The following is a 14724-nucleotide window of genomic DNA, read 5'->3' on the forward strand; positions in this document are numbered from 1 at the left end:
GTGACTGGCAACATATAGTGTAAGTCTACAGAGATCTAAGCAACATCTCCATAGAAGTGGTGAAATACTGAGCACAGCATCACACCGCCATACTGTGCCCAGCATAAGAAATCATAACGCCATACTGTGCCCAGCATAGGAAATGACAGCGCCATATTGTGCCCAGCATACAAAATCATGCCGCCATACTGTGCCCAGCAATAAAAAATCATACCGCCATACTGTGCCCAGCAATAAGAAATCATAACGCCATACTGTGCCTAGCATAAATTATACCGCCATACTGTGCCCAGCATACAAAATCATGCCGCCATACTGTGCACAGCAATAAGAAATCATACCGCCATACTGTGCCCAGTATAAGAAATGACAGCGCCATACTGTGCCCAGCATACGAAATCATACTGCCATACTGTGCCAAGCATAAGAAATGACAGCACCATACTGTGCCTAGCATAAGATATAATACCGCCATACTGTGCCCAGCATAAGATATCACTGCTATACTGTGCCCAGGATAAGATATTATACCGCCATACTGTGCCCAGGATAACATATTATACCGCCATACTGTGCCCAGGATAAGATATCATACCTCCATACTGTGCCCAGCATAAGATATTATACCACCATACTGTGCCCAGGATAAGATATTATACCGCCATACTGTGCCCAGCATAAGATATTATACCGCCATACTGTGCCCAGCATAAGATATTATACCGCCATACTGTGCCCAGGATAAGATATTATACCGCCATACTGTGCCCAGGATAAGATATTATACCGCCATACTGTGCCCAGGATAAGATATTATACCGCCATACTGTGCCCAGCATAAGATATTATACCGCCATACTGTGCCCAGCATAAGATATCACCGTCATACTGTGCCCAGGATAAGATATTATACTGCCATACTGTGCCCAGCATAAGATATTATACCGCCATACTGTGCCCAGCATAAGATATTATACCGCCATACTGTGCCCAGCATAAGATATTATACCGCCATACTGTGCCCAGCATAAGATATTATACCGCCATACTGTGCCCAGGATAAGATATTATACCGCCATACTGTGCCCAGGATAAGATATTATACCTCCATACTGTGCCCAGCATAAGATATTATACCGCCATACTGTGCCCAGGATAAGATATTATACCGCCATACTGTGCCCAGCATAAGATATTATACCGCCATACTGTGCCCAGCATAAGATATTATACCGCCATACTGTGCCCAGGATAAGATATTATACCTCCATACTGTGCCCAGCATAAGATATTATACCACCATACTGTGCCCAGCATAAGATATTATACCGCCATACTGTGCCCAGCATAAGATATCACCGTCATACTGTGCCCAGCATAAGATATTATACCACCATACTGTGCCCAGCATAAGATATTATACCACCATACTGTGCCCAGCATAAGATATTATACCGCCATACTGTGCCCAGCATAAGATATTATACCGCCATACTGTGCCCAGCATAAGATATTATACCACCATACTGTGCCCAGCATAAGATATTATACCGCCATACTGTGCCCAGGATAAGATATTATACCGCCATACTGTGCCCAGCATAAGATATTATACCGCCATACTGTGCCCAGCATAAGATATTATACCGCCATACTGTGCCCAGCATAAGATATTATACCGCCATACTGTGCCCAGCATAAGATATTATACCGCCATACTGTGCCCAGCATAAGATATTATACCGCCATACTGTGCCCAGCATAAGATATTATACCGCCATACTGTGCCCAGCATAAGATATTATACCGCCATACTGAGCCCAGGATAAGATATTATACCGCCATACTGTGCCCAGCATAAGATATTATACCGCCTCCTCACTCTTATAGATGGCGGACGTATGAGCCCAGAAAGTGACTAAAACTTCTCAAAACTTCTGTGACTGTGACCGATGATCAGTAACAGGACGGGGTCAGGTGACAGCACAGATAGTTCTCCAAGACGCGACACACAGGACTACAACTCCCAGCATGCAGCGCCAGCCTCCAGTGATCCACAACCTGAGGACCCCAACTGCTATACACACTACAACTCCCAGCATGCAGCGCCAGCCTCCAGCTATACACACTACAACTCCCAGCATGCAGCGCCAGCCTCCAGATATACACACTACAACTCCCAGCATGCAGCGCCAGCCTCCAGATATACACACTACAACTCCCAGCATGCAGCGCCAGCCTCCAGATATACACACTACAACTCCCAGCATGCAGCGCCAGCCTCCAGATATACACACTACAACTCCCAGCATGCAGCGCCAGCCTCCAGCTATACACACTACAACTCCCAGCATGCAGCGCCAGCCTCCAGCTATACACACTACAACTCCCAGCATGCAGCGCCAGTGACAAGTGATGCATGCTGGGAGTTGTAGTGCTGACACAGCCCGATCGATCGCCAATCAGTCACGTGACCAGCAGGGATGCGTCCGGCAGGAGATCACATGGTCACCGATCTGGTTAATAATCCCCGATCACATGACTGATCACACATCTGGGGCCCCGATGTGTCGCCTCCTGGGGGCCAGCACAGCCGTAGCGCTCGGCCAGCAGCATGCTGGGAGTTGTAGTCCCCGCTGATCCCCCTCTCCGGCCCCTCACAAAGAGGCAAAACAAGTCCGACCAGTGCGGGAATGTGCCGGGGTCTGACGTACCTGCACGGCGAGGAGCGCAGCATCCCTCCGGGGGCCCCAGCCTCTCCGCGTCCCTCAGCGGCTGCCGTGATAACGGTCCTGACAGGAAACGGGAACCCGAGCGCAGCGACACGTAACACGGGAGCACAACCGCCGCGCAGCGCCTCCGACCACCGACTGGCGCCGCCACCGCACTCCACTCCGCACAGCGAGCCGAGACACGCCCACCGCCACGCCTCCTCACTGAGAAGAGCCACACCGGCACCGCCCACATCGCCTCTACACCACGCCTACTCGCAGGGAATAAGCGCAGCTGCCCAGCCTCTAGTCACGCCCACACACTGTCAATCACCACCCCTCTCCTCCCTAGTCCCGCCCGCATTCCACAAGTGCCTTCAAAGCCAGAGAACCGCCGCCCAGTCCCTGGTGTAGCCACGCCCACCCCGCACGAGCCCCGGCTGAGGAGCAGGTGGCGTCTTCTCATGCTGTGTGCACAGGGGCCGAGAGCGAGGTCACAGGAGACGCGGCCCGCTGGACACCTAGTGCAGGGAGGAGGGCGCACACGGCGGGCTGCTGTATTTTTTTTTTTTTTTGTAAAATTACTATTTACAGCTTTTTTATGCAGTTTCCTGGGAAAAAGCCACAAGTAATTGGAGGAGGCCCGGGTATGGGGCTGGTGGCACCAGTGAGTACCGCACCCCAAAAGAACCAATCACATTCCGGATTTCATTTTCCTGAGGACGAAAGCTGTAATTTGATTGGTTGCTAGGGCACAGGAAGTCTGGTTGCTATGGGCACTTTAGTCTGGTTGCTATAGGTGGTGTAGTCTGGTTGCTATGGGTGGTGTAGTCTGGTTGCTATGGGTGGTGTAGTCTGACTGGTTGCTATGGGTGGTGTAGTCTGGTTGCTATGGGTGGTGTAGTCTGAATGGTTGCTATGGGTGGTGTAGTCTGGTTGCTATGGGTGGTGTAGTCTTACTGGTTGCTATGGGTGGAGTAGCCTGACTGGTTGCTATGGGTGGTGTAGTCTGGTTGCCATGGATGGTGTAGCCTGACTGGTTGCTATGGGTGGTGTAGTCTTACTGGTTGCTATGGGTGGTGTAGTCTGGTTGCTATGGGTGGTGTAGCCTGACTGGTTGCTATGGGTGGTATAGCCTGACTGGTTGCTATGGATGGTGTAGCCTGACTGGTTGCTATGGGTGGTGTAGTCTGGTTGCTATGGGTGGTGTAGTCTGGTTGCTATGGGTGGTGTAGTCTGGTTGCTATGGGTGGTGTAGTCTGGTTGCCATGGATGGTGTAGCCTGACTGGTTGCCATGGATGGTGTAGCCTGACTGGTTGCTATGGATGGTGTAGCCTGACTGGTTGCTATGGGTGGTGTAGTCTTACTGGTTGCTATGGGTGGTGTAGTCTGGTTGCTATGGGTGGTGTAGTCTGACTGGTTGCTATGGGTGGTGTAGTCTGGTTGCTATGGGTGGTGTAGTCTTACTGGTTGCTATGGGTGGAGTAGCCTGACTGGTTGCTATGGGTGGAGTAGCCTGACTGGTTGCTATGGGTGGTGTAGTCTTACTGGTTGCTATGGGTGGTGTCGTCTGACTGGTTGCTATGGTAACTGCACCAGGTGTGATAACCTTTGGTGGCCAGGGCCCATACGGTGAGGCGGTGTTCACACACTGAGGATTTGTTTCCGCCTCCCAGGCCGGGCTCACACTGTGCTGTCTGTGGTCTGATCGGCTCCAGGCACAGCGCCCCCATTGTCCTCAGGCTGTGGGCGGTATTGCAGACAGTTGTAATGTCTCACACGGCACAGGACCAGAGCTGCGCTGTATGTGGAGGAAAGCGGCCATGTTCTCTAACAATGGATCATCCATCTAATAAATCTGCAGCGTGTGAACTCGACCTGAGGTGACTCCTGTCCTCACACACCGTCACAGAGGACAAAGTGCTGACAAGGAGTCTGTGTATGATGGACTATCCTCCAGGGGGAAAAGAGGGTCCCCACAGCATCCAAAATGAAAAATGGTGTGTTCTATTCACACATCAGCGACGTTTCGGCAGGCTTGAAAAAGGCCAGGAGGCCGAAACGTTGCATGATTATACCCTGATGTGTGAATAAAACACCATTTCCATTTTGGATGCTGTGGGGACCCTCTTTTCTACAGTTGTCAGTGTTCACACCAAGGATTGTGAGCCTTCCCGCGTGCATCCCATCTATCCAAGCTTGGTCATCTACGGAATATCTCTAAGGTGCTGTTGGATTTTTTTCTTTTTTGATATCCTCCAGGGGGAGCGTGCGGGGTAAGGCCATCATACACTGCCATCATACACTGCCATCATACACTGCCATCATACACTGCCATCATACACTGCCATCATACACTGCCATCATACACAGCACTGCCATCATACACTGATTATACACTGCCATCATACACTGCCATCATACACTGCCATCATACACTGACATCATACACTGCCATCTTACACAGCACTGCCATCATACACAGCACTGCCATCATACACTGATTATACACTGCCATCATACACTGCCATCATACACTGCCATCATACACTGCCATCATACACAGCACTGCCATCATACACAGCACTGCCATCATACACTGATTATACACTGCCATCATACACTGATTATACACTGCCATCATACACTGACATCATACACTGCCATCATACACAGCACTGCCATCTTACACTGCCATCTTACACTGCCATCATACACAGCACTGCCATCATACACTGCCATCATACACTGCCATCATACACTGCCATCTTACACTGCCATCTTACACTGCCATCTTACACTGCCATCTTACACTGCCATCTTACACAGCACTGCCATCATACACTGCCATCATACACTGCCATCATACACTGCCATCATACACTGCCATCATACACTGCCATCATACACTGCCATCATACACTGACATCATACACTGACATCATACACTGCACCGATCATACACTGCCATCATACACTGCCATCATACACTGCCATCATACACTGCCATCATACACTGCCATCATACACAGCACTGCCATCTTACACTGCCATCTTACACTGCCATCTTACACTGCCATCTTACACTGCCATTATACACTGCCATTATACACTGCCATCTTACACTGCCATTATACACTGCCATTATACACTGCCATTATACACTGCCATCATACACTGCCATCATACACTGCCATCATACACTGCCATCATACACTGCCATCATACACTGCCATCATACACTGCCATCATACACTGCCATCATACACTGCCATCATACACAGCACTGACATCATGCACTGCCATCATACACAACACTGCCATCATACACTGCCATCATGCACTGCCATCATGCACTGCCATCATGCACTGCCATCATGCACTGCCATCATGCACTGCCATCATACACTGCCATTATACACTGCCATTATACACTGCCATTATGCACTGCCATTATACACTGCCATCATGCACTGCCATCATGCACTGCCATCATGCACTGCCATCATGCACTGCCATCATGCACTGCCATCATGCACTGACATCATACACTGACATTATACACTGCCATCATACACTGACATCATACACTGACATCATACACTGACATCATACACTGACATCATACACTGCCATCATACACTGACATCATACACTGACATCATACACAGCACCGATCATACACTGACAGGCGGGGGTCTCCATCTCTGGACAGGTGCAGGATGTTAATCAGACACTTATTGTATGTGCTGTGGATGCCCAGACAGTAATACCCCCCATTGTATGTGCACAGGAGGGGTCACTGACCCCCCCCCCCCCCCCGGACCCCTCCCATCATCGTCCTGCTCACTCTACATCATTCAGAGACTTAAAGTGATACTGTCCCCTGATTATATACTGTCCCCCCTGATTATATACTGTCCCCCTGATTATATACTGCCCCCCTAATTATATACTGTCCCCCCTGACTATATACTGTCCCCCCCTGATTATATACTGTCCCCCCCTGATTATATACTGTCCCCCCTGATTATATACTGCCCCCCTAATTATATACTGTCCCCCCCTGATTATATACTGTCCCCCCCTGATTATATACTGTCCCCCCTGATTATATACTGCCCCCCTAATTATATACTGTCCCCCTCCCCCCGATTATATACTGTCTCCCTGATTATATACTGCCTCCCTGATTATATACTGTCCCCCTGATTATATACTGTCCCCCCGATTATATACTGTCCCCCTAATTATATACTGTCCCCCTAATTATATACTGTCCCCCTGATTATACTGTCCTCCCTGATTATATACTGTCCCCCCTGATTATATACTGCCCCCCCGATTATATACTGCCCCCCTGATTATATACTGTCCCCCCTGATTATATACTGTCCCCCTGATTATACTGTCCTCCCTGATTATATACTGTCCTCCCTGATTATATACTGTCCCCCCTGATTATATACTGCCCCCCCGATTATATACTGCCCCCCTGATTATATACTGCCCCCCTGATTATATACTGCCCCCTGATTATATACTGCCCCCCTGATTATATACTGTCCCCCTTATTATATACTGTCCCCCCCCGATTATATACTGCCCCCCTGATTATATATTGTTCCCCCCCTGATTATATACTGTTCCCCCCTGACTATATACTGTTCCCCCCCTGATTATATACTGCCCCCCTGATTATATACTGTCCCTCCTGACTATATACTGTCCTCCCTGATTATATACTGTCCCCCCTGATTATATACTGTCCCCCTAATTATATACTGTCCCTCCTGACTATATACTGCCCCCCTGATTATATACTGTCCCTCCTGACTATATACTGTCCCCCTGATTATACTGTCCCCCTGATTATACTGTCCTCCCTGATTATATACTGTCCCCCCTGATTATATACTGTCCCCCCTGATTATATACTGTCCCCCCTGATTATATACTGTCCCTCCTGACTATATACTGCCCCCCTGATTATATACTGTTCCCCCCTGATTATATACTGTTCCCCCCTGACTATATACTGTTCCCCCCTGACTATATACTGTCCCCCCTGACTATATACTGTTCCCCCCTGACTATATACTGTTCCCCCCTGATTATATACTGTCCCTCCTGATTATATACTGTCCCCCCCTGATTATATACTGTCCCTCCTGACTATATACTGTTCCCCCCTGATTATATACTGTCCCTCCTGATTATATACTGTCCCTCCTGACTATATACTGTCCCCCCTGATTATATACTGTCCCTCCTGACTATATACTGTTCCCCCTGATTATATACTGTCCCCCTAGTATATGTAACAGCATCACTGTAATGGGACTTCATAGGTAGCTACAATAGAAAGGCTGCATAGTGGTCTCTATACACTCTCTAGTGGTGGCTCCGTCTTACTGCACCTCAGCTCCCATTCAATTGAACCCTGCATCCCACTAATAAGCAATAATTAATCAGATTTGCATGGAAAACCCTTTTAAAGGGGCACTCAGCTACAACTTTTTTTTCTTTAAAATCAACTGGTGTCAGCAAGTTGTAAAGATCAGTCAGTTACTAATATTTAAAAATCTCCAATCTTCCAGTACTTATCAGCTGCTGTATGTCCTGCAGGAATTGGTGTATTCTCTGCAGTCTGACACAGTGCTCTCTGCTGCCACCTCTGTCCATGTCAGGAACTGTCCAGAGCAGCAGAGGTTTCTATGGGGATTTGCTGCTGCTCTGGACGGTTCCTGACATGGACAGAGGTGGCAGCAGAGAACACTGTGTCAGACTGCAGAGAATACACCACTTCCTGCAGGACATACAGCAGCTGAAAAGTGATGGAAGACTGGACATTTTTAAATTTACAAATCTACATAACTTTCTGACACCAGCTGAAAGGTAAAAAAACCCCCACTGTAGTGCCCCTTTAACCAGTCAACTAGCCAGGTCTCAGTGCGGCCAACCTCCTGCAGCTTGCTGCTCACTAACCCCCTTGTAGGCTGTGGGATGTCTTCCCATCTTGCTGTAGCCTCCTTCCAGGACTGACCCCTCCCCCCAGGCTGGCACCTCCCCCCGGGTCGGCACCTTCCAGGACTGACCCTTCCCCAGGCTGGCACCTTCCAGGACTGACCCCTCCCCCCAGGCTGGCACCTTCCAGGACTGACCCCTCCCCCCAGACTGGCACCTTCCAGGACTGACCTCTCCCCCCAGGCTGGCACCGTCCAGGACTGACCCCCTCCCCAGGCTGGCACCTTCCAGGAATGACCCCTCCCCCCAGGCTGGCACCTTCCAGGACTGACCCCCTCCCCAGGCTGGCACCGCCAGGACTGACTCCTCCCCCCAGGCTGGCACCTTCCAGGACTGACCCCTCCCCCTAGGCTGGCACCTTCCAGGACTGACCCCTCCCCCCAGGCTGACACCTTCCAGGACTGACCCCTCCCCCCAGGCTGGCACCGTCCAGGACTGACCCCTCCCCCCAGGCTGGCACCGTCCAGGACTGACCCCTCCCCCCAGGCTGGCACCGTCCAGGACTGACCCCTCCCCCCAGGCTGGCACCGTCCAGGACTGACCCCTCCCCCCAGGCTGGCACCTTCCAGGAATGACCCCTCCCCCCAGTCTGGCACCGTCCAGGACTGACCCCTCCCCCCAGGCTGGCACCTTCCAGGACTGACCCCTCCCCCCAGGCTGGCACCTTCCAGGACTGACCCCTCCCCCCAGGCTGGCACCTTCCAGGACTGACCCCTCCCCCCAGACTGGCACCTTCCAGGACTGGCACCGTCCAGGACTGACCCCTCCCCCCAGGCTGGCACCGTCCAGGACTGACCCCTCCCCCCAGGCTGGCACCTTCCAGGACTGACCCCTCCCCCCAGGCTGGCACCGTCCAGGACTGACCCCCTCCCCAGGCAGATGCCCCTAACCTACACCACCTCAGTGACTTTGTGCACAACATTTTATGAGCTGCCCACCGCTATGGTAAGACCACCCCAGCCCAGTGCTCTAAGGCGGCAGTCGTCCCCCAGGACAGCTCAGCAGGTCTCAGGTCCGTGGCCAGTCTTTGGCCTCCTGGCCTCACAGCCCACCCTCAGGTCGGAGTCATGCCATACATGGGAATAGAAGCGGACGAGTGACAGGATAGTATGGAGCATGTGTAATGGGGTCGCTCAGGAAATCCTAGACTTTAGCTTTAGATGTGCTTGATGGCCAATAGATGGGGGGGCTCACACCACAAAGGAAGCTGCAGACCGTCTGAAGACCACCGGGATGATATGATGTGTATAGGAACATACGATACAGGGGGAGCGGGACCGAGCTCTGTGTAATGCTCTGTGGCTTAGACAGTCCTGCGGTTCCCAACACAAACATTGGTGGCAGCAGAGGGGGCCGTTTCCCCCTTACTGCTACCAGTCAATGGAGTTTAATATGTAAAGAAAAACACTATTGTGGTACTCGGCCAGTGACGTTATGATGTTACTCGTTACACCAGTCGTGTGGTACTATACAGGAGTAATGTTGATACCTGTTTGGCCAGCTTATTGTCCCCGAATGGGCGGTAACCTCCGTCTTGTTGGTAGTCGACCCACCCGTGATGTCAGTACTGCCACCCACAGAGAGGGGAAAAAATAACCCTAAAGTGTGCGGTGGTGTGTGTATGGGTGCCGGTGTGAACAGAGGGGACAGAGTCCCGTGCGTTTCGTACATAAATAGAACAGTTTCCTATATAACATTACAGATATAACTATGCAGAGTGTTCCCCAAATGGTCGGTAACCTGCTGGGCTGTTGTGGGTCCCTTGGGCTCGTTTCACGGCAGTCTTGAGTGGCAACTGACCCACCAAGACTGTTGGTACCGCCACCCACAGAAGGGGTTAAATTACCCAAGGTGAGTGGCTGTGTGTGTAAAGGTGCCGGTGCAGATAGAGGATGACAGAGTCCTGTTAGTATAAAAATATAACAGCTTTACTGTAGAACTTTGCAGGTTTCAGTAAACCGTTTCACAAGTAATAAATCTTGACACACTGGAATGCTTGACCCCCGATGCTTGAGGAAGGTTCTTGAGAGAAGTAAGAGAGGTAGTTGTAGCGGTGCTTGTAGAGTGAAAAGAAGAGCAGAGGAGAGGAGTTTGCCAGAGGAGCCCTAACCCAGTGTAGCATTGTACTCTGCCAGAACCTTTAGTAGGGTAGTATGAGCCCCAGCCGTGATTATCTGGGTGTAGCTAGGTATTCAAGTCTTCCCGGTTACCTGCACTGCGCAGTAGAATACGTAGACCTTTAAATATCGGTTGCTTTGTCCAACTAAGGCTAGTTCCTATCTTGTTTAGGATACTGTCCTGCTTTTCTCTAATGTGTTCCTGGTGGGGGTTAGGGTGTTCCTTGGCGACTACCCTCCTTTGTGTGTGCTTAGCACTGCATAGTAGATATAGTGGTTTGACTGAAAGAACTGTTGGTCTCTAACTGCATCTGTTCACACTCATGGCTAGACTCAGCTGAACCTTGTCCCTGACAGGGGTCCTGGCGTCAGCCAGGCGCTGGTGTAACTTCTGCAGGATCTTGGCTTTTTGTGTCCTCTCTCACTGAGAATCTGGATAAGACTGACTTGTACTTTCTCCACCAGTGAAACTCCTCCTAAAGGGGCCTTTGTGTGCCTGCCTGTGTGGGGATGAGTGTGTGCAGGAGAAAGAAGAGAGACGATAGGTATAGAGGAAAATGGCACCTCATATAGGTCAGCATAGAACACATGGTACAAAATAGAACATTAACCCATAACTTACTTCAGCTGTGCAATGCATAGAAGGATACAAAACACTGGCACCTAGTGGTGAAACGTAATACTTCATCCACCACTCAACCTGAGAGAAAAAAGCTTTTTGACTGGTGCACAGGAGAGAAAGAAACACCAGTGGTGGGACAATAACTTAAGACTTAGTGCTTTCAGGGATAGGTGCTTTGGTAGAAGTATTAGTGCTTTGTAGAGGTAGAGAAAAGGGGAGAAGAGTTGCCAGATGAACCCTTGCCCAATGTGGATCCTGTACTCCTGTGCCAAAACTGAAGAGTAGATTTAAGTAGATAAGTTATACTCGTACTCGTATATTTAGGCAATGTCGTAGAACCCATCCTAGGTAAGTAGCATGAGCCCCATTCGTCGGTTATCTGGGTGTAGCAGGAGGATACGTAGACCTTTTACTCTGGTAGCTTTGTCCTACTAGGGTCAGCTCCTCTTGGTTCAGGAGTCTGCCCTGCACTTTTTCGAGAGGTTCCTGGCGTGAGCTAGGGTGTTCCTAAGTGGCTGCTCTCCCCTACTGTGAGCTTAGCACTGCATAATAAATGTAGTGGTCGCTTGGTCAGAAGAAATATCTCTCAACATCTGGCTTTGGTCCCTGTCAGGGGTCCTGGCCACAGCAAGGCCCTGGCTTAACTTTTACAGAAACTTGGTTTTGTGTGTCCTCTCTCACTAGAAACTAAACTAGGACTAATTCACTTCCTCCACCAGTTTAACTCCTCCTACAGGGGTAATATCTAAAGCCTCCTGTGGGTGGTGTGGTTGAGAGAGAGCAAAAACATAGGAGGTATCCAGTCTCTTAGCAGCCCATGTTATACTGCGGTACATAATAATCCGGTCTCTTAGCAGCACAGTCCTGGTGTCGGACAATGGAGGCCATCTATCTAGATATGGTTCTCTATGAGGACTCTCTGATCCGCTCTTTGAAGTCTGCGGATACTTTACCTTGCTGGTTGCTTTGTAGCCCCGGGTAGCAGATCGCTCTGGCTCTTTGTCATCCATCATGTTACATAATCCCCGTCATTCACTGATTAATATATAGAAAGAGCCGGGTTCATCTTCAAGTAACAAAGAGATGAAGAAAGGAAGAAGGATCGATCCATCAGGCCCAACCTTCCCTACACACCGAACAGCCGGCTAACTTATCAAGTGTCTTATTAAGTATAAAGATGTGTCACAGCCTCAGAGTTATGCCGACAGCAAACTCTTGGACTGGCTGCTGCGGCTACTCCGTCTGTCTTCGTTGATAGCGCTACAAGGTGTTGTACTCTTTGTACAACACAAAAAGGTGAGCATAACCATATGTGCTCCCCCTTCCCACCCGAGTATTGATGTTATTACACTATGGCGCCTCTCTCTTCCTTTTAGCCTGCTTCTTATTAAGTATAAAGGCAAAGCTGTATGACCGGCTGCTCACAAGTGTTTCCCGAGTAAAGCAGATCTTATTTATGATAAAGAGACTGTGATTCCTCACCCCTCACTAACACTGCACTGTATATACAGCCTGTGCATCCACTATATATGTTATATAGGATACCGCACTGTATATACAGCCTGTGCATCCACTATATATGTTATATAGGATACCGCACTGTATATACAGCCTGTGCATCCACTATATATGTTATATAGAATACCGCACTGTATATACAGCCTGTGCAGCCACTATATATGTTATATAGGATACCGCACTGTATATACAGCCTGTGCATCCACTATACATGTAATATAGGACACTGCACTGTATATACAGCCTGTGCATCCACTATATATGTACTGTAGGACACTGCACTGTATATACAGCCTGTGCATCCACTATACATGTAATATAGGATACCGCACTGTATATACAGCCTGTGCATCCACTATACATGTAATATAGGATACCGCACTGTATATACAGCCTGTGCATCCACTATACATTAGGACACCGCACTGTATATACAGCCTGTGCATCCACTATATATGTACTGTAGGACACTGCACTGTATATACAGCCTGTGCATCCACTATATATGTACTGTAGGACACTGCACTGTATATACAGCCTGTGCATCCACTATACATGTAATATAGGACACCGCACTGTATATACAGCCTGTGCATCCACTATACATGTAATATAGGACACTGCACTGTATATACAGCCTGTGCATCCACTATACATGTAATATAGGACATCGCACTGTATATACAGCCTGTGCATCCACTATACATGTAATATAGGACATCGCACTGTATATACAGCACTGTAGGACATCCGGACTGGGGCCAGGTAGGTGTGAGGGGAATGATCTGATCTGCAGATTTCTGTCTCCTATTAGATGACATGTTATGTAGTCTGTTCCATCCTATTGTAGTGTGTTAGTGACCACCTAACCCTCACGGCTCGGCATTGCTGGTGCCCGGTTCAGCAGGGGCCCCTCTGGTCTCCTATACCGGGGCCCTCTGATCTCCTATACCGGGGCCCTCTGATCTCCTATACCGGGGCCCTCTGATCTCTTATACCGGGGCCCTCTGATCTCCTATACCGGGGCCCTCTGATCTTCTATACCGGGGCCCTCTGATCTCCTATACCGGGGCCCTCTGATCTCCTATACCGGGGCCCTCTGATCTCCTATACCGGGGCCCTCTGATCTCTTATACCGGGGCCCTCTGATCTCTTATACCGGGGCCCTCTGGTCTCTTATACCGGGGCCCTCTGATCTCTTATACCGGGGCCCTCTGGTCTCCTATACCGGGGCCCTCTGATCTCTTATACCGGGGCCCTCTGATCTTCTATACCGGGGCCCTCTGATCTCTTATACCGGGGCCCTCTGATCTCTTATACCGGGGCCCTCTGATCTCTTATACCGGGGCCCTCTGATCTCTTATACCGGGGCCCTCTGATCTCCTATACCGGGGCCCTCTGATCTCCTATACCGGGGCTCTCTGATCTCCTATACCGGGGTTCTCTGATCTCTTATACCGGGGCCCTCTGATCTCCTATACCGGGGCCCTCTGATCTCCTATACCGGGGCCCTCTGATCTCCTATACCGGGGCCCTCTGATCTCCTATACCGGGGCCCTCTGATCTCCTATACCGGGGCCCTCTGATCTCTTATACCGGGGTCCTCTGATCTCCTATACCGGGGCCCTCTGATCTCCTATACCGGGGCCCTCTGATCTCCTATACCGGGGCCCTCTGATCTCCTATACCGGGGCCCTCTGATCTCCTATACCGGGGTTCTCTGATCTC

At 50.0% G+C, this 14724-nt stretch overlaps 1 protein-coding gene across 1 annotated transcript in view; it reads right to left on the minus strand.

Annotated features, from left to right (window-relative positions):
* The window catches only part of ARHGAP29 (Rho GTPase activating protein 29), an 84017-nt gene extending 81120 nt beyond the window's left edge, over positions 1 to 2897 (minus strand). Inside the window, exon 1 of the mRNA XM_069967713.1 lies at positions 2715 to 2897. The gene's annotated coding sequence lies outside the window, so the exon portion shown is untranslated. The remainder of the gene's footprint in view (positions 1 to 2714) is intronic.
* Positions 2898 to 14724: the final 11827 nt, after the last annotated feature.

The sequence above is a fragment of the Dendropsophus ebraccatus genome, chromosome 4, assembly GCF_027789765.1.
Source record: "Dendropsophus ebraccatus isolate aDenEbr1 chromosome 4, aDenEbr1.pat, whole genome shotgun sequence".
In the NCBI taxonomy this organism is placed as follows: domain Eukaryota; kingdom Metazoa; phylum Chordata; class Amphibia; order Anura; family Hylidae; genus Dendropsophus; species Dendropsophus ebraccatus.